This window comes from Malaya genurostris, chromosome 1, assembly GCF_030247185.1.
Source record: "Malaya genurostris strain Urasoe2022 chromosome 1, Malgen_1.1, whole genome shotgun sequence".
NCBI lineage: Eukaryota > Metazoa > Arthropoda > Insecta > Diptera > Culicidae > Malaya > Malaya genurostris.
This window is the reverse complement of record NC_080570.1, coordinates 7,509,397-7,529,610: the sequence shown is the minus strand read 5'-3', so window position 1 is coordinate 7,529,610 and position 20,214 is coordinate 7,509,397. Positions and strand designations below refer to the sequence as shown.

Sequence of the window (20,214 nt, the reverse complement as noted above, 5' to 3'; positions counted from 1 at the left end):
TGGACTTAAAATTGTATAATGATCGTGTTAAAATGTATTAAATAATTGATAGATTTTTTTTCAAAGTAAAACATTATCCTGATTGTGTGTTAATTCTAAAAACAGGATAAAACTTATATAAAAGGGTATGTTAAGGATAGTAAACACAGATATAATATCTGTAATAAAGATTTGTTTATGCTTACTTTTAGTTACAACTAGTGTAGCGTAATTCTGTATGCTTTCAAAAATTGCTTCCGATAAGATGGAAAGATGATGGCCTCGGCCATAACGTAAGGTAGTAAAGAAGAAAGATTGCTAATTCCGTTATATCTAATGAACGAAAGTGAAAATAATCATACTAAGTTCTCATTTTCAGATTGTATTTTAAAAGTTTTTTTTCAAATCATTATTTCGAGAGGCTCAAACGCAAAAACATCTTCCAGCGTTTTTATTTTCAACCAGAACATCATAAAATTTAGACTAAGAAAAGTTTTGGTTTCTTTAAATTTGGGTTCTAAAGACTTTTTATTCCGTTGTGCTTCGATTTCTTATAACTTTTATATACAGATTTTCAATACAGGTTTTTGAGCTCCGGATACAGATTTACAGATTTTTCTTCTGAAAAATGCAGATTTAAATGTGGCAACCCTGGAGGAAAGCTACAGTCAGGGGTCCGGACTGGGTTCCACGAATGAGGTGAAGCCTGGAGTGTTGATTAGAATGGCTTATCTAACAGTGGGAAGAAGTCGGAACATCATCTATGGCCGCGGCCTGGGCGATGACGCGTTTTGGTGTGCTAGGGTTTGCTGAGGGCCTTTCCGTGGAACCGATGACCGGTCGATGCAATGCAACACCACACCAACGAAAGCCGGTTGTTAAGATTAATATGCATTGTCATGCTGCACTCGTGTTTGTGCTATCTGTAAAACCGGGTCTGCCACCGTTGGTTTCCGAATATGCGATGGTTATTTTGCGAACCGACGAACAAACGAATGATTCAAACGAAACATTTGTGTGTGCGAGTTTGCAATGCACGCGTGTGCGGGGTGTTTCATTTGCAGATTTTGACATGACGATGTGAAGCATGGCTTACTGCTGCGAGTGCGAATATTTTCTCATTGACTGCATTTACGATGTGGCTAGGGTGGACCGTTGGACTCACAGTGGAATGTCTTCAGTGAAACTTTAATTTAATCAGGATATTTTGTGACATTTCCGGTTTGTACTATATCATTTAAATTGAAACACTAAAGCAAAATGCTCAACATCAATGTCGGTGTGTTCACCTGGTACTTTATCAATAACAAAGAACCTTGCGTCTTCACTGTTCATGAATAATATTTTACGTTAAATACGGCCGTTGAATATTCAGAGTCAAATGTCTAGAGTAAAGAGTTGGAATTCAGATTGCCTCAATACCACATCAAAGCCGATTTAAAAATGAGTAGATCAAACGACCAAAAGTAGCTATAATTTCTTCAAAATTCATGAGTATTGGTAAAATATTTTTCACTTATATACTCATACGATATGCACTTTACAAACTAGATATTTATACTAAACATCTTACAAGCCAGTTCTAATTCAATATAAAAAGATATTGTTTGAATATTATTCAGTTTTTTTTATAAAATGATACAATAATACAATAATCGTTTCATCACGTCAACGATTTTGATGTGTAACAAAGAATGAACAATTTCGCAATAAGCGAGAAAATCAATTATAAGACCATTTTTATTATAAATTGAATTATTAAATTGACCATTTTAAGCATGCGTCTTCGCCATATTAGTCAATTAAAAATATTAATGGTTTATAAGAATACAAGGTTAATGTCCGTTTTACTAGCGAACAAAACATGTAAGTCATAACTAGTTGAAGAACGCAAAGGCAGTGTCCTCCGCTACTACTTGTTGTATCTTCAAGAAAAAAACATCAGTTTAGAAAAATGCTCCAAACAAAGTAATTTTTTTGTTTTTAATTTTCTCAATGGCAGCGAATAAAACTTTCTAATTTCTAATGTTGAAAATTGCCCCTTGAACCACTGAAATTATTCCGTACTTCTATGTGTCGGTTTTGCACGATATGCTTTGGTTTTTCCATATATACGTTTATTTCATAGGCAATATACATAAGTTTTTCTTCGCCGTGGCATCCACATACACAATACAATACTTTAAACCTAATAAATTTCGAATATCATATTAGTATATTACTTTCTTTGGCACTGAATTTCACCTTAATGCTCGTTCATACCAAACATTTTGGAAAATTTCCATTTTGAATAATTTGTGACTATTACATAATAAGGAAAATTAGATGCGATTAAGTTCTATCCATTCTTGGCCAGGGTAAATTTTGAAAAGATGCGCCCCATAGTGAAGTGACTCGTATTCATGACAAAACAAGAAATAACGAAAACTGAGGAGACTCGAATCTTCATCGTTCTCCTTGTCGGTTCGAGTTCTTCCCTGGGGTGATATTTTTTCGCAAAGTTTTTTTTATTCTATTTCATATTTTTTCATTGCTGAACAGAACATATTTAATAACGTTAAAAGGAACGCTTGTCGATGGAACTCTCGAATGCGCCGATTTCGGACCGAAATTCTGAACCTTGATTTTGGAACTGAACTTGGATTCTGGGACTAAATTCTGAAGCTGTATTCTAGAACTTAGTTCTGGACCTGAAACTGAATTTTTCAATCTAGATTATGCAACTGGATTCTTCACCAATGTTTTACAACTGAATTCTGGACCTGGAACTAAATTCCAGACCTGAATCGACCGAAATAAAATGCTTAAAATTTTCCCACTAACGTAATTTTCTATTGCATTCAGATTTACAATTCCGAAACAGATCCAATACGACCTATCAATATTGGTCCATATTACGTAGAAAACTCCAGTGATCCAAACACAAATAATGGAAATGACAGTACTAACCCGTTTAACCCTTTTACCCCAAATTATTTTCTAAGTTGTGTCTCTGCGTGGACTTTCTTTCGCATTCCGATAGGAGGCTAACTGCGGTTGATTAAAATCGATTGATTTTACGAAATAAGAGTTAAAATACATACAAATAGTTTCAATGACCAGACGAATCTTGTTATACCGTTTTACCCCAATTTGTTTCATAAGTCGTATTTCTGGTTCTAAAAGAACCAAAGAAAGTTCACCCAACGATACAATTTATAAAATAAAGGGTTAAACGGACTAGTACTGTCATTCCCATTATGTGTATTTGGATCACTGAAGTTTTCTACGTAACATGGACCAATATGGATAGTTCGTATTGGATCTGCTTCCGAATTGTAGATAAATATTTATCGAAAGACTCAGTTAAAGAATAAAGTGGGTATAAACGGTGTAAAAAATTTGTGCGGTCAATGAATCTATTTGTACTCTACTTTTTACGCGTTTTTGTTCCATTTCCCCCACTGTACGACGCTGCAAAAAAGGGAAAAAATCTATTTTAAGTTTTGTAGATTTGTAGGCTATTATAATTTGCACCCAAACAAACTTTCCTGTTTATTTCCAATGAGCAGTTATTTAAAAGTCTACAGTAATACGAAAATATGTAATATGTGACAGGCATCATCACTCCGCCGGTTTTCTAAGCTATATCTAGTTGTTATTTTTTTCCTGGGAGCTGAATCTAGGTATTTTCTTTCTGGATACAGTATTGGCATTATCATTCCCAATATATCAAAAAATCAACTATCATTACCGATAACAATCGTCGGAGATTATCGTCTATAAAAAAAACTCACCAAGTATGATAAGGAAAATCGTTTGATTTTCTGAGATTGATATTGGGGCAGCATTATCACTGCTGATTAGTGTTGCGAAATCATCACTTAGTCAAATATCGATGCTCAGTATAATCTCATTTCTTTTAATATCACTTCAGTGATTTTTTTCAAACTCACACATGATTATGAATGATCATTCTCACGATTATCGGCCACGTAGAGATTTTCACTAGCAGATGATGATATTAAGATGTCGGAAGTTTAATACGCATTAGCAAAATGCAATGCAAATACAGCAAAAAAAAACCTGTTTTAATCCACCTAGTGGTGTAATGATGCCTTTCTTATATCAATCATACCATCATATATAATACTGTAGTATTCTTCAAAATAATTTTCTTCGATTCTGAAAAGAATAACCGAAATCGGTTTGTTTGACCGTCTACTGATAAAAACTATCAATTGGAGAAGATTTGAGGTCGATTTAGAATTTTTCTAAGGTTTTTCCCCATTTTCAGTGATGGTATTCAATTTTTAACCCACTTTACCCTATATTTCCGGATCCGGAAGTAGGATCCGCATGAAATTCAGGGATTGCGTATGGGACCACAGGACCTTTCATTTGAACCTAAGTTTGTGGAAATCGGCCGCGCCATCTATGAGAAAAGTTAGAACACATATTTTCATTTTTTTGCACATTTTACCCCATAACTCCCGAACCGAAAGTCGGATCCAAATAATATTCAGGAATTTGTTATGGGACCTCAAGGCCATTCATTTGAATTTAAGTTTGTGGAAATCGGTTCAGCCATCTCTGAGAAAAGTTAGTGCACTTATTTTCACAATTTTTTGCCCATTTTACCCCATAGGAAGAAAACCTTCGAGGATTGAAAAACAAGTTGATATTTGTAGATCAAGTTATTAAAGAAAAACCGACACAAGGTGGCTCATTCCTTAATGTATCTAGCATCGCTGCAGCTAGTGGTCTTAATATAATTTGACTTTCTTTTATTGTGCTATAACGGATGATATGAGTGGTTTGATGTCTTCACGATAGTTACTGCACATACTGGGGCTAGGGTCCACTAGGAGGTTGATAGTACCTATTATCTTTCTTCGGGCAGTACCAGCCTTGATGGCGTGAGGAATTCGATGGAAAAAAACTTAACCAAGAATAGATCTACTGGGTTGCTGCTTCCATGTCGTAAAAAGCGTTTTTTTTTCTCTTCAGTTATCAGATTTTTCCATCATTTCACATCTGATTACTCCAGGCGATCTTTTTTTTTGTAAAATGTCAGTATCTTCATACTAAATCCCATAAAAACTTGAAACATAAAAAAAAATTTTTTTCAAATAAAAGCTGAACTTTTGAACTTGGTTCACAATCTGTCGTAAAGTTATTTGGCTGTAAAAATCTCCTATGTCTACATCCAAATAAAATTTCCTAACAATTTACCAATGGCTCCGACAGAAAAAAAAACCCTAAGAACCACCTCAGCAGCAAACTGCATCCAACCATGTGTGTTTTTCATCTTCCCATCGAATGCCATCACTCCCATCGCAGTAGTCCGAGTTGCTAAGAACAACGACGTACGTAACCGGTAGCAAAGGTTTCGAGACGTCTCTGTGTGTGTTGGCTGGCTGGCTTGCTGAGGTTGTAGTTATTTCGCACACACATTTTCGCCCGGTCGCCATCGCACAGTTCTCGAGGATGCAATTGTTCCCCATTTCCCCCCCTGTTCTTTCTTCACTTCGACAGAACATCAAACTCAAACTCAAGCCATTCGTTTTCTGGTGTGCCTTGGGTTCTACATGCGCTTTTTGGTTGTGGTCGTACGCGAAGAATGCAAAAAAAATAAAGAACTGAGCGAGACGCACGAACTGCACCTGGTGTCCTTGTTTTGCGTTCCCGCGAAAGGGTCCATCCGTGACCACCGAACGCACACACCGACAGTGGCGAACAGTCCAACACTTGCGCAACCGCGATCGGAGTGGACCGACCGGACGGATCCGGCGGTTGTTGGGGTGGGGGGGAGAAAAGCTCCGAAGACGGCAACACCACCGAAGGGAGAGACCATCGCTGGGAAATTCTCGCCGTACGCCGTGTGCACTAGTGAAGCTAAGCGCGGACGATCAAGAACGTCTCACACAAGTTCTCCCTATTTCTCGGCTAGTTTTCTGTTGGTTTCGGATCGGACACAGCCGGTGGTGGCCACAGTCGTTCGAACTCTCAGTTTTTGTGCATGCGAGGAGGTCCCTGAGGACACACACAGAGCGTTAGAGAGAGCGTAGAAGTGGACTCCAACGAAATTTTTTGCTGGTCTTCTTGCACCCGTCGTCGTCAGTACGGTACGGATTGTTGCTGCGGCCGCGGAGTGTGGAGATTTTTTTTTGCCCGTATGCTGTATATTTTTTTTTCTTTCGGAGTAGAAAATTCGCTTCCAACGGGAGTGTGCGGACTTGGCTCTCATTCGAGTTCAAAATTTCGGTTCGGAAAGGTGCGATTGGCAAGGAACAGCACTTGAAAAAAAAAAACGCAGCAGCAGCTGGAATGCGACTGACTGTGATTTTTTGTTGTTTTTCGTTCGACAATTCGCCAATGTGAACTGTGACTACTACTGTGAAGACTGTGGTGAATTTTTTTTTTCTGTCGGTGTTTTCTAAAATTTAAAAGGCAGCAAACAAAGAGTGCTGCGAAGTGTTTCCACGGTAAATCGTTCGACTAATCGATATCTAAGCTAGCCCACTAGTGCCTAGGATAAGTTTTGTTAAGACCACCAGACAAAAGTGTGTGCGAGCATTTTGGATAATTCTTTACGTTTCTTTTTTCTTCTATTCATCATTATTCCTATTGGTTTAAGAGTTTAATACGTAAGTTCCCGAATAACGAGACCCCCCTTCCGTTCCGGTTCCGAGTCTGGAGCATGATAGGCGACACATTTGTAATCTAGTTCGGTGAAGAAACGTTAGTGCGTTATTTTGAGTGTGAACAAAGATAGTGGCCGCGTTACATAAAGGCTTCTCCCGTTGATTATTGGAAATTTGTTCCACACCGGAAGGATTTTCCTAGAGGGTGCACCACCGCACGGCAGAAAGAAAGAGAGAGAGAGGAGAAAGCTAGTGAATGCGAATAAAAACAAACACCCAAGTGCATTTGTCGAAGCATCACGCGACGAAGTTCAGTGTTGGACAAAGAAAAAAATCGGAAAAAGAGTTGCTTCGAAAGATTTGGTTCTTCGAAATTAAAAGTGAAATAAACCCCAGTTCTAGTTTAGATGTACAATAAACAAAACACAAAACCGTGAATGGAGAGATCCTAGCATCGTAATCCCGGAGATACGGCCTAAAGCAGCTTCAATGTCGTCAAAAGCTGGCAGCAAATTCTCGCACATAGCAAAGATTGGCATTGGTTTAAAAACTCAAAAATCTCATCGGAAGGTGAAATAGGCCCAGGAAAACCGAAGGGAAAATCACACTACTTCCCCCCCGCAGTACACACGAGCGGCCAGATGTAAACGAAACCCACGTCGGAAGCGTCGAAGGCATTCGGAAAATTCTTCATTTTGGACCGTACAAAACTACTAGCGAAAACAAATTCCACGAGATAGGAAAGAAAGCGAAAATTACTAACTGACCCTATTTTGACGGCTGGACGGATCCCCAACTAGAATATCATCAATCCAAAAAAAAAAACATACTAAACAAAGGATTTCATCAAGTAAATTCAATCCCGAACCACCACACGAAACGATCCAGCTAAGCTAAGCTCCGAGCACGTAACGGAAATTCATACTTTTCGGCCAACAGGATTTTGTTCTGGCCAGCGATTCCGTTGGATTATCCCCCCAAAACAAAGGAACCTTAAGGAAAGAAAGAAATAAACTAAACAAACTCCCAGTAAATACGACGTAGAGCGGCACCGGGAATAGCGGCATCAGCAGCAACAACAACAACAACAGAATCTTCGAACAACAGGACCGAGAACCGGACGGCACTATCACCGAAGGTGAGTGTTTTTTGGGGCAAATTAGAACTAAATTATTCTTTTGTCGGATTTATTGGGAAACGATTCTGTCAAATCGGAGGAATCCGACGGGTTTTCGACTCTTCCGAGCCAAGCAGTTCAAATTGAATTACTAGTGCAACTTAGTAGTTCAATTTCAAAGCTGCGACGATCAAATTTACTCTGGTTGAGTGCTGCAGTTCAAGGTAAAGTCAAAGGCATCAACCGTTTTCTTCCATTCCTCTAAGTCCTCGAATTTTTGAAAGCATAACTAGCAGTTCAACTTGAACTTGATGTTTCGGACTTCAGATTAAAAATTCCATCAAGGTTAAAATTAAGGACCTTCGACTCATCAGTGCATTAGCGGTTTGCGTTAAATTACTAGTGCCACCACGCGGTTCAACATAAACCGGTAGGCAGCAGTAAAGTTAATGCTTTTGAGAAGAAAATACCTTTTATCGTATTTTTTGACGTGTCGAATGGAAAAAAAAATTGTGACGATTTCCTGGGTCATCATCGGATAGTAGTCATTCAGAGGTTTTAGCACAAACCCCCAAATGAATTGAATGGGGCAGCTCAATGAAGATCGTTGAACTATCGAACCATTTCTTATTTGCGTTTTTCGTCACTTTTAAGTGCCAAACGGTGTCAATTGAACAAACTGTGCAAGTAAAAAACCAGAAAAATGTTGTTCAATTGAGTGATTCAATTTTAGCAATTGCTCCGAATGTCTTGGTTTCAGATTCACAGCAAAATAAAAAAAAAAAACAAATTCAATTGCGAAAATGATGCCGTAAAACTTGATTGGAATCAGAACTTCATATTGTGTGTAAAAACGGATCCCAATGTATTTTATTTCGTATTTGTGTTTCGTCTTCGACTCTTCTGATCCAAGCAGTTTAAATTAAACTACCAATTCTACTTATCAATTCAACTACAGAAGCACGACGTTAAGGACAGAACTTTCTCTAGTAGAGTACTATAATTTTACCAATGGCTCCGAATGTCTTGTCCATATGCAAGCAAAGCAAAGCCTTGGTACCACATTCATTTTGTGGAATTCGACCTCGCAGCCAATTCTTAGCGCACAGAACCATTGTATGGCTGATGCTACGATCCCACGAACACTGCGAATCCTTCCAGGTCGGGGCTCGAACATACGACAACTGGCTTGTAAGACCAGTGCTCTATGCATTTTTTTATTTGGATCCTAGTCGGTCGTCAATTTGCTCCAGCGCGCTCCCTTATGATTATTAATTTCGACAGTAAATAGTTATCTCGTTCTCCAACAGGCATAAAACGTCTTCATCTTTTTTTTTGACAACATCCAGATACTTGAAATACATATTTTATATTTACCGACTAACAAGGGTTGCCGATAACCGGAATAGTTTTTTTAACGTTTCATTGCAATACGAAGATGAACAACAGGAAATTGATTGTTTATAAAGCTGTGATTAGTTAGCAGACAGGAGAAATAGTTAAGAAACACATTGGAATGAAATACCTACAGCCTAAAGAACGGGCATGTCGTGCTGGTCATAGTCTTTCACGAGGCCTACTTTGCTTTTAGCGGTCGGAAAACTTATCTGAGCTGAGAGGCTGAGATTTACTATAAAATTGAAAACTCTATAAACAAAATTAAACAAAATAGAAACAACAACCGCCTCTTCGAGTAGAAGTTAAGGTTATTACATCAATTCCATTTAAAATGCAACTAGGAACTTAATATCAAATCAATATTTCTTGCATGAAATATCAGGAAAGCGGAAAGTTGACGTCACCAGTAGCTTTCGAACATTAACTTTAAATTTATTGTTTCCAACTGAAAGCTTTTGAAGGGAATATTCTTTTTGTATTTGGTAATTTGATAATTGGTATTTTTTCTCCACGACAACGCTCGGTCATACATGGTGGCTCCGGTCAGTAGGTCAAAAATTCAGTTCTAATTTCAGAACATATGTTCAAAATTCTGGAACTGAGGATTCTAGAACAACAATTTAGTTTCAGTTCTCGAGTTTAACTCTAGAATCCAGGTCTCTATTACAAAAAAAGGAAAAAAACAACTGCCTCTTCGAGTAGAAGTTCAGGGTTAATTAATCAATTCCACTTAAAAAGCGACTATCCATATCGTTTGCATAATATATCAGGAAAGCGGAAAGTTGGTGCCACTATTAGCTTCGGAACAGTAACGTTGAATTTATTGTTCCCAGTTTAAATGTTTTTGTAGGACATATGGTCCGGATGCGAAACACACCAGCACGAGTTCGTAATTTTTTACCACGACAACGCTCGGTCATGCATGGCGACTGCGGTTAGCAAGTCAAACATTCAGTTCTAATTCCAGAACCGAAGTTCAGAATTCTGAAACTGAATTTTAGAACAGGAGCTGAATTTGGGTTTCTGAGAATATTGGAACTGAAGTCTGAACCAAAATTCTGGAACTGAGATTTTGACTGAAACTCTAGAACAAAAATTCCGGTTCAGTCCAGAATTCAGTTCGAATTCTAGAATCCAGATTCCAAATTCTGAAACTGAATTCTAGACCAGGAGCTGATTTCGGGTTCTGAACTTTGGAATCGAAATCTGAACCAAAATTTTGGAACTGAATTCTAGAACAGAGAAATGGACTGGAATTCTAACACGAAAAATTCAGTTTCAGTTCTCGAATTAAGTTCCAGATCAGGTCCATAACCGAGGTCAACATTTCTGTTCCTCGAATCCATTGACCACAATTCTGAACCTGGATTCGGGAACTGACTTTAAAAACTTGATTCTGAACCTGTATTCTGAACCAACACTGGGATATTTTTTTACGTGGATTTCTACGAGTTACGTTTGAAGTTTTCTGGTTTTATCTTTTTTTATTCAATAATATATTTTTAGGCACACTGCTTAAGCTCTAAGATGTCAAGAGTAATTTCTAATCTTAACGACTAACTAAAAACTAGACTAGTATCATTAGATTATGTCGTCTCGGATTCTCGAAAATCGACAGTGAATTGAATATTTCATGAGTCTTCCAGATAGCGATTTTAAATATCTATGGCCGGTTCGTGTGAGTCCGCGGGAAACACTCCCAGTCTACGAAGGCCCGGCGGGTGGCCCGCATGCTGGTCATCGACTGGAGCGGTCTTCCGTGGGCGGTAATGTTACGGAAGAGAATGAAACAAAAAAAGTAAATATTGTGGAAAGCGGGATAAAAAGGGGATGTGGGAAAAAATGTCTGAAAACAACAGAGATCTAATTAGTTGGCATAGAGATGGTGGAGAGACGGGGGAAGGGGGAACGAAAAAGTTAGTGACAAAAAAAAGATCTTGTTGGTTCCAATCTAGTTTTATTGTTTTGTCCTAGAAATGCAGTCGAGATTTGATTTTATCTCAAAAAAAAATTTTAACTCGACTCTCTGACACTTAGAAAATATTCGATTTTTCCACAAACATATTTATTGAGATTACAATAGATCTTGACATTTAATGAATTTCTAAGACATTTGGTATCCAAAAAAAATGTCAGTTTCGAAAATCTCAAAAATTTATCTCAATGTCCTAAAGTCGATTATTTTACGTTTCATGAATTTCTAAGACAATTAGCATCAACAAAACATTTTTTTAGTTTTACGGTTTTTTACTCGGATATGCGAATTTACGCAGTTTTTTTTTGCGTGGTTTTGTTTGCACGTAATTCGTAGCTCTCGCGTAAAAAAAGACCTCGGTGTAAATTCTGAAACATAATTCCTAATCTGAATCAACGATGCCAAATCTACGGATTTGATCTCAAGAAAAAGATGGCATCACTGATGTGAATTCTGGACAGGAATTTTAGAATAAATTTTCAATCAGGATTCTTCCTGAACTTTAGTTCCCTAAATTCAAGTTTGGTAATTCCGTTGCAGAATCCAGGTTCAGTTCCGGTTTAGGATTTTTATTTTTTTCATCGGGTACGGGTTTAAAAATTTACGAGTCGACCGGCTTTCGGGTATTCAAACCCGAAATCAGACCCGAAAACGAACCTGGCAGAAACGGGGTCGGGTTCGGGCTGAAAAATAGAAAAGTTTGGCGGTATCTGGTCTCTGGGGACGGATCTGGTTCAAAAATTTACATTCAAACTCGAATATCGGGTCGAGTCAAGTTCGAGCTTAAAATTAAAAATTTTTACAGATACGGATTACGAGTTTTTTTTTTATCGTATCGGGTACGAGTTCAAAAATTTGCGTTTAGAGTCGGTCGAGTTTCGGGTATTCGAACTCGAAATCAAACTCAAAAACAAACCCGACGGGGTCCAATCAAGTTATGGCTTAAATATTGAAAAATTGACGGCTTCGGTTCGGGTTCGGGTTAGGATTTTCAATTTTTTCGACGGGTTCGGGATTAAACATTTGCATTTAGAGGTGGCCGGGTTTCGGTTATTCAAACCTAAAAATGAACCCGAAGGAGTCGGACCAAGTTAGGGCTTAAAATAGAAATTTTGACAGATTCGGGTCAGATACGGGTTAAGATTTTTATTTGTTTTATCGGGTACGGGTCGGGTTTTGGTTTAAAAATTAGAGTTAGCCGGTTTTTGAGGTATTCAAACCCGAAATCAGACGAACCCTAAACTAAACCGATATTCACAAACTCAGATTCAAATGAAAGGTTTTATGAACCCATAGATCGCTATTGGATTTATCCCGATCCGACTTCCGTTTCCGAGAATTACAGGATGATATGTACCAAAACAATTGGAAAAATTGTCAATCAATCGGAGATGGTTGAACCGATAATTACAAACTTTGATTTAAACAAAAGGTCTTAACAGTTCGGCTGAAAAGTTCGTATCGTTTAATAGAAACACACATTTTTTTGCCGTTTTTATTATTCTACATAATTGCCATCAGAGGCGATACAGCGATTATAGCGATCTTCCAACTTTTCGATACCATTTTTGTAGTACGATTTGTCCTTTGCCTCAAAATAGGCCTCAGTTTCAGCGATTACCTCTTCATTGCTTCTAAATATTTTACCAGCGAGCATTCTCTTGAGGTCTGAGAACAGGAAAAAGTCACTGGGGGCCGAATCTGGAGAATACGGTGGATGAGGGAGCAATTCGAAGCCTAATTCGTTCAATTTCAGCATGGTTTTCATTGACTTGTGACACGGTGCATTGTCTTGATGAAACAAAACTTTTTTCTTCTTCAAATGAGGCCGTTTTTTTGAAATTTCGTCCTTCAAACGCTCTAATAACGCTATATAATAGTCACTGTTGATGGTTTTTCCCTTTTCAAGGTAGTCGATGAAAATTATACCATGCGAATCCCAAAATACAGACGCCATAACCTTACCGGCCGATTGTTGAGTCTTTCCACGCTTTGGGTTCGGTTCATCGCGTGCAGTCCACTCAGCTGACTGTCGATTGGACTCCGGAGTGAAGTGATGGAGCCATGTTTCGTCCATTGTTATATATCGACGAAAAAATTGGTTTTATTTCGATATAACAACTCCAAACACTGCTCAGAATCATCAATTCATTGTTGTTTTTGATCGATTGTGAGCTCACGCGGCACCCATTTTGCACAAAGCTTTCTCATATCCAAATATTCGTGAATAATATGTCCAACACGTTCCTTTGATATCTTTAGGGTGTCAGGTATCTCGATCAACTTCACTTTACGGTCATTGAAAATCATTTTGTGGATTTTTTCACGTTTTCATCGGTAGCAGCCTCTTTTGGACGACCACTGCGTTCATCGTCTTCGGTGCTCATATGACCAGTACGAAATTTTGCAAACCACTTACGAATTGTTGCTTCGCCCGGTGCAGAGTCTGGATAACACTCATCAAGCCATTTTTTGGTATCGGCGGCACTTTTTTTCATCAAAAAGTAGTGATTCATCAACACACGAAATTCCTTTTTTCCATTTTTTTCACAATAACAAAAGTGGCTTCACTCAAAATGCAATATCTCACAAACTAATAATCAGACAGCTGTCAAATTTATACACGTATCTTTTGAAGGTTGGTACTAACTGAGAATGGTATGGATTTAATTCTAGTGGCGCCCTCTCATAAAAACGATACGAACTTTTCAGCCGATCTGTTATGATCCCATAACTTGCTATTGAATTGTTTCTTCATCCGACTTCCGGTTCCGGAATGACAAGGTAATATGTTCAAATCTATGAGACCGAATAATGTTCAAATCTATAATATGTTCAAATCTATGAGAACCGCTTTCGAAAGCGCCGGTAATAATAAAGAAAAACTTCAAAAACGGAACTCATTCCGACTTCTTAGCAACGGATAGACCGATTTTCACAAATGATTCAATGATTCAAATTAAAGCACTCATTGCCTTAGAAGATACTGTGCAATTTCATCCAGATCCGACTTTCGGTTTCGAAATTATAGAGCGATGAGCGACAAAACTTTCAAACTGTTTTACAAAATTATGCAAAGCCGATACGCATCGGTACTTGCTGGTACGGAAGAAGAAAACATCTTCGCTTAGCACACAGCATGCTTTGATCAATTTTGTATAGCTTTCAGGGTTGCCAAATTTAAATCTATATTAACTTGACATAATTGTTTACAAATTGAAATGGTTATGGTAGTTTATACCCAAAGAAAGTGATTTTAATGAAGTTTGAAAAAAAATTCTTGACAGAGTTTTTGAAAATATAAGCAATCTGAGATTAAAAAAGGTTTTTCAGTCTGGTTTTCGTTGGGTATCGATATAAAATTATTCCAGAAGAACATTTTCATCTAATCTTCGCATCCGGGTAGCCAATAGCTTGGCTATTTTTGTCTGCGACTCGACTTAGTACCAGCAGTGCTGTCGGGTTGCATCATGTGTAAAATGATTTACATCTCGCCCGTGGTTGCACACTGCGCCTATTCTTCAACCGTTCGCCGGTTCAGGACAACTGACATTTTCCAAACGAAGCGCGACAATAAGTCATCATCGTGTAATCATCGCCATCGCCCGTCACCAGCCAGCCAAGCCAGTATCACCGATTGCACTGACCTCAATTGCAGCGACCCCTGCCTGCCCCTCACATTCAGTGCCTAGCAAAAAAAAAAAAAGAACCGATACGATCTTTTGCTAGTGCACACTTCTAAGCAAGTTCCAAGTAGTTCCAGTAGCGGACCGAAGTCAGTCAGTGAGCTAGTAGGGTAGAAGAACGCGCAATTGGGTGCGGCCTTCTTGTCAGATATTCCGGTTTTTTTTTGCCTCCGATCTCTCCGTCTCTTTTTCGTCGTGCCATGCACACGCTGCCTGCAGATGATGCACCGCATGCACATTTACATTCGAATTGTCCCCGGGTCGTTGCAATCTGAGCGCTAGGATTCGCATTAGACTCTGTGCGCGGCTGTCACTGAATTGGCGGCCATCATTGAAAATGTCGAACTCTAGCGGTTGGTTGGCCTAGCCTACTTCGATGGGCTTGCGTCATTTTTCTAGCAAATAATTTCTGATTTTTTTCCAGCCGAGCTGTTCTATCTCTCAAACAGAAAGCTTCTTGTTTCGCTGTTTCAAAGGCATGCCCCTCCCCCCCTGTGACCCCCTTACCGACTACCGTCGGACACCGAATTATACAAGATGAGTAAATATTGGAACGATCTCGATTCCGCCCCTCGTGGACGATAGATGGATGCACACAGGCTACTTGAGTGCAGCGAGCGACGAGTGCCGTTGTCTTTATTTGCACAGAATGCACTTCTTTGTGCAATGCGAATGCGATTAGCAGACACAAAATAAGAACCGCTTATCAGTATCAGAGACACGCGCGGTATCACGGAAATGTGCTTCTGTCGAGTCCGACTGAAATCATGGGATTTATTTTTTGCGCTCGACGAATCAATAAACCACCAGAATTGCCACAATTACGGAATGTTCTGTTTGCAGTTGGCATCGTGTTGTTGGAAGGCTTATCGCATGCGGGACAATACCGAAGTGATCCACTGGGACCGGACCGGACCGGACCGATTATCGTAATTACCCGAACGGACACGGTTTGCATATTTGAAACAATCCATTAGACCAGGCGATCCATTCAAATGTTCTGAATAGTTTATGAGAAGTTGCGATAGTTACGGCCACGCTGGTAACTTCCGTTCGGTTACGACCAAAAGCAGCAATCTAGTAGGCACCGAATGACGCAGATACTAGCGGCGGGGAAGTGCATCGGCGATAAAACAACAGAAAAAACTAGTACATTCAAGGCCAACTATTGGCACCGTTGAGTCGTCGTTCCATCGTTCGACTCTCGTTCGTGTAAGCTTGCATGTGTGTGTATGTGTAGGATTGTCTATGATTATGCAATCCGCAGGAGCCGTGCACAGTCCAGAATGCAAATGATGTTGGATGTGCATCCGCACCACGGCAGCTACCCACCACCAGCAGCAGTAACTCGAACAGTTTCGCCTCCTCGAACGTGGGTGCAGCGTTGCAATAAGTGTTCTGACATTTGACGGCTCTTTCATTTTCGGTGTGTGTGTGTGTTTGTGTGCAGACGGTACTGATAGATCGACGGGAATTGCACACTGCCCACTCTAAACTTCGAACCAAATGTTTGCCGGATAGTTGTTTTGCGGTAGGTAATTTATGTCATTGCCGCCGTGCACTAACTCTCTAACCAACCGGTAGGTTGGGTTAGTCCGTGTCACATGAGATGCGATTCGCCAGTCATTTAAATACTAGATAGTACTAGATCTTTACTAGCTTTTTCCACTCGCCTGGCGACCAGGTAACATGCAGGCTTTAACTAAAGTGACATTGACAGATGATGGGCAAGTTTTTCAGTTACAAACTTTACCAGAGATGTGGGTAATGCGGGAAACCAGTCAGCCATCCAGGAAATCGGACAAGCGAATCGAAGTTGGCCATGCGTTGAGAGGCAAGCAAGCAGCCTAGCAACAGACCAGTATTTAAAACCGTATCCGCAATTCATCCAGCTCTTCGAGATAGCACTGCACATGAGCAAGGACCGGATTAAACGGATAAGTTAAGTGCTTAGGGGTTTACATTCTCCATCCATACCGCATCGGACGAATTGTGAATTTACGGTCAGAAATAACCATAACTTGTTTTATGGAATCTTTTTACGGAATCGCCCAAGGGTAAACTTTTGGTTCGAATGTTTTTTTCTGGGAAATATGAGAATTTTATTCCTTTTAGGTGTTGAAAGCTGTGAATCCGGGATTAAAAAAATCGATGAATGTGTAATCTACGAAACAAACTACCCGCAACCGTTGCCCAACGATAACGAGAATGTCACTAAGAATTATGCAAACTCGAAAAGTATAGTTTTATTTATTTGAACTGCTAACAAATGGAATTTGGATTACTTCAAGAATCTCACCGATTTTTGAACCTAATTCAATCGGATCAGTTCGTCGAGATCAGCAAACGTCTGTGTTCATGCATGCCTTTGACAAACTTACATTCAAACGAAAGGTCTTGTGATCCCATACAAGGTTTCTGATTTTTATTTGACTCCGACTTTCGGGTCCGAAATTACAGGGTGATTTGTTCAAAACAAAAATGTAAATATATGGACTAAATTTTCTCTGTGAAGACTGAACCGATTTTTTTCAATCTTAGATTGGAATTAAAGGTATTAAAGTGTCATTCAAAATTCCTAAATTTTATCTTGATATAACTTTCGTTTCCGAAATAACAGAGTGACTAGTGTAAAAATTTTAATCAAATCTAGTTTGTACATAGATCTTATTGGAAAATGCTGAAAAAAGCCCACTTCAGTTAAACCGTTCCTGAGTTTCCGGTTCCGAAAGTGTCGGAAATAGCGATCCAATATGCCCAATCTAAGCTCACTCCGACTTCTCATAAACTTAAATTCAAATGAAAAGTATTACGGTCGTATACAAAAGTCGTAAATTTCACCTGGATCCGACTTCCGGTTCCGGAATTACAAGGTGATGAGGGCTAATAGTTTCAAACCGTCGTTTAGGAGCGACGATGCGAAACATGGAAAAAATCTTATAAATATGGCTCAAAACTTTCTACAAAAATTGGAAAGGTTTTGCTATTTTATACCCGAATGAACTTTTTTTTTCAAGATTCAATAAAAAGTTTTTTAAAGAACCCCTAAGTAATATTTATGAAAACATGAGTAATGTGAGAAAGACATAATCACTCCACCAGGTATTTTGAGAAGAGATTTTTACTGCTTTAAATCGGTTGTTATACTATCTGAAAACATAATTGTGAAGCTACAAAGTCGAATTTTGAGTACTTGCGAAAACACAATTCGTTGAATTTACTCCTTTGAAGCGCGTCTCACACGTCTTGACACGGTAAAAAAAACTACTGAACCAATCGACACGATATTTTTCCTTGTAAGATGTTAAACAGAGAAGTATAGAAACCTCTGGAATGTATTAAAACAAAAAACAGTTTTTAGTGCTTGTACTGAAATGAAAAGCACGGAAATAATTGTTCTAAGTTTACTAACGAAGTCATATGAAATCATCACTTCTGTCGTTCCTAGGAAGGAGGAAAACTGGACTGGTCCTCCAAAATCTTTCGATCGAAAATTGCTGGGCTATCATGGAGAGCCAGGAAAGTCAACCTGGCCACAATCTAAAACGACTCTCTTGGGAAAATCCAAAGACTTTCAAAAAATTACGCTGAAAACCGAGTCAACGACGAGTGTATCTCCCAAAGGTGTCAGATCATTTTCAATAGTGGTGGCGAATACAGTGTTTGCTAAATGATTGCGTCGAAGTTTTCAAAGTTTTGCACTGTAAAGAATGATTGAAATAAATACTTTCCTTACTTCCAAAATACTCGCGTTTTCTGTCTTGGTAACCAGGCTGTATAATATTGGCAAGGTTGCAATTTCTTTCACTATTGTCCAAATAGTACCTGACTGGACTTTCAACTTGTGGCCGTGCGTTGTCGTGATGAGGCTTTACGAACTTGTGATCTCATAAGTCTGATAGAAATGTTCAATTCAGAGGTTTCAATATGTCAAAAACGAAAAACATAGGTCGAAAATTGTGAATGAATATACCATTCGACTCAGTTGGTCGAAATCGGAAAACGTCTGTTTGTGAACTAGATTTTTTCGGGGATTGCAGAAACGATCTTCATGCATCAAGATTCAAGTGAAAGATCTCGGGATTCCATGCACCTGCAACTGAATTTTATCCGGATCCGACTCCCGTTTCTAGATTGACAGGATGATATGTGTAAAAAGTCACAAATTAGAGCAATTAGTGTTCTTAGAGATGGTTGAACCGATTTCCACAAAGATAGATTCCGATGAAAGCACTGCTGGTCCCGTAGACAGCTTTTGAATTTTCCCGAAATCCGACATCTTTGAATAGAAGTTCTCATAACTTCATAGACTACTGTTGAATTTTGTCCGTATCCGTAATCCGGTTCCGGAATAAGAAAGTGCAAATTTTAAATTTCCGGAGTATGTTTCCTTGGGGAGCGGGTCATTTTGCCGAATTGGTCATTACATCGAAAGGGACATTTCACCAAAAGGGTAATTTCGAATTCATCACATAATTAATCAGAAAACTACAAATTCTGGCTCTTCATCAACAATATTTATTTGTTTTTGTGTCTTCTGGATAAGCGTAGCCACATAACCGAAATTGGGCTCGGTAGCACAAAGTCACCGAGGCCATGCCAACTGTAAAATCATAATGTCTTAGAATGGATGAAACGTCGAGATCTGGTGCGATTTAAAAAAGTTTTTTTCAATCGACTTTGGGATTTGGAAAAAAATTTAGATTTCGGAATCCGAATTGTTTCAATTCCAAATATCTTAGAAATGCATGAAACGTCGAGATCTGGCCGACTTAGATATTCTTTATGATCTTTTCGGTGAAATGGCATTCGACGAAATTGCTTTCGGTGAAATGGCATTCGGAGAAATGGCTTTCGGTGAAACGGTTTTCGGCAAAATCACTTACGGCGAAATGACCCTGACCAGTGAGTGACGATGTAAAAAAAGCCAATTCTTTGAAATCAGTCATTCTGATCTTATGAGTAATTTCCCAAACAAACTCTATTCGGCAACACACTGAGGTCTTTTTTAACGCGGGAATACGTACCGCGTAAAAAAAACCGCGCAAAACAAAAATCGCCTAACTTTGGAAATCCGCGTAGAAAAACCGCTTTTTTGTATTCCAAATATCTTAGAAATGTATGAAACGTTCAGATCTGAAAATGCATGAAAACGTAAAAAACCGCGTAACTTCGGAAATCCACGTAAAAAATTCACAAAATTAGAATAAAGTGTCAGAGAGTAGAACTAAAAAAATTCGGGATAACGCCAGATCTCGACGTTTCATGCTTTTTAAAGACAAAACAAGAAAAACGGATGACTTTGAAAATTCGCGTAAATAAAGCGTAAAAAAGACCACAGTGTAATGGTCCTCGATTATCGTTTCCGGAAGCACCGGATGTGGTAATGAAAAACCTCAAAACGGAATTCATATCAATTTCCCGGAGATGGCG

At 38.9% G+C, this 20,214-nt stretch overlaps 1 protein-coding gene across 1 annotated transcript in view; it reads left to right on the top strand.

Annotated features, from left to right (window-relative positions):
• Positions 1–5,837: 5,837 nt before the first annotated feature.
• LOC131431139 (heterogeneous nuclear ribonucleoprotein R) overlaps positions 5,838–20,214 on the top strand; it is a 104,736-nt gene continuing 90,359 nt past the window's right edge. Inside the window, exons 1-2 of the mRNA XM_058596681.1 lie at positions 5,838–6,446; positions 6,599–7,743. The gene's annotated coding sequence lies outside the window, so the exon portion shown is untranslated. The remainder of the gene's footprint in view (positions 6,447–6,598; positions 7,744–20,214) is intronic.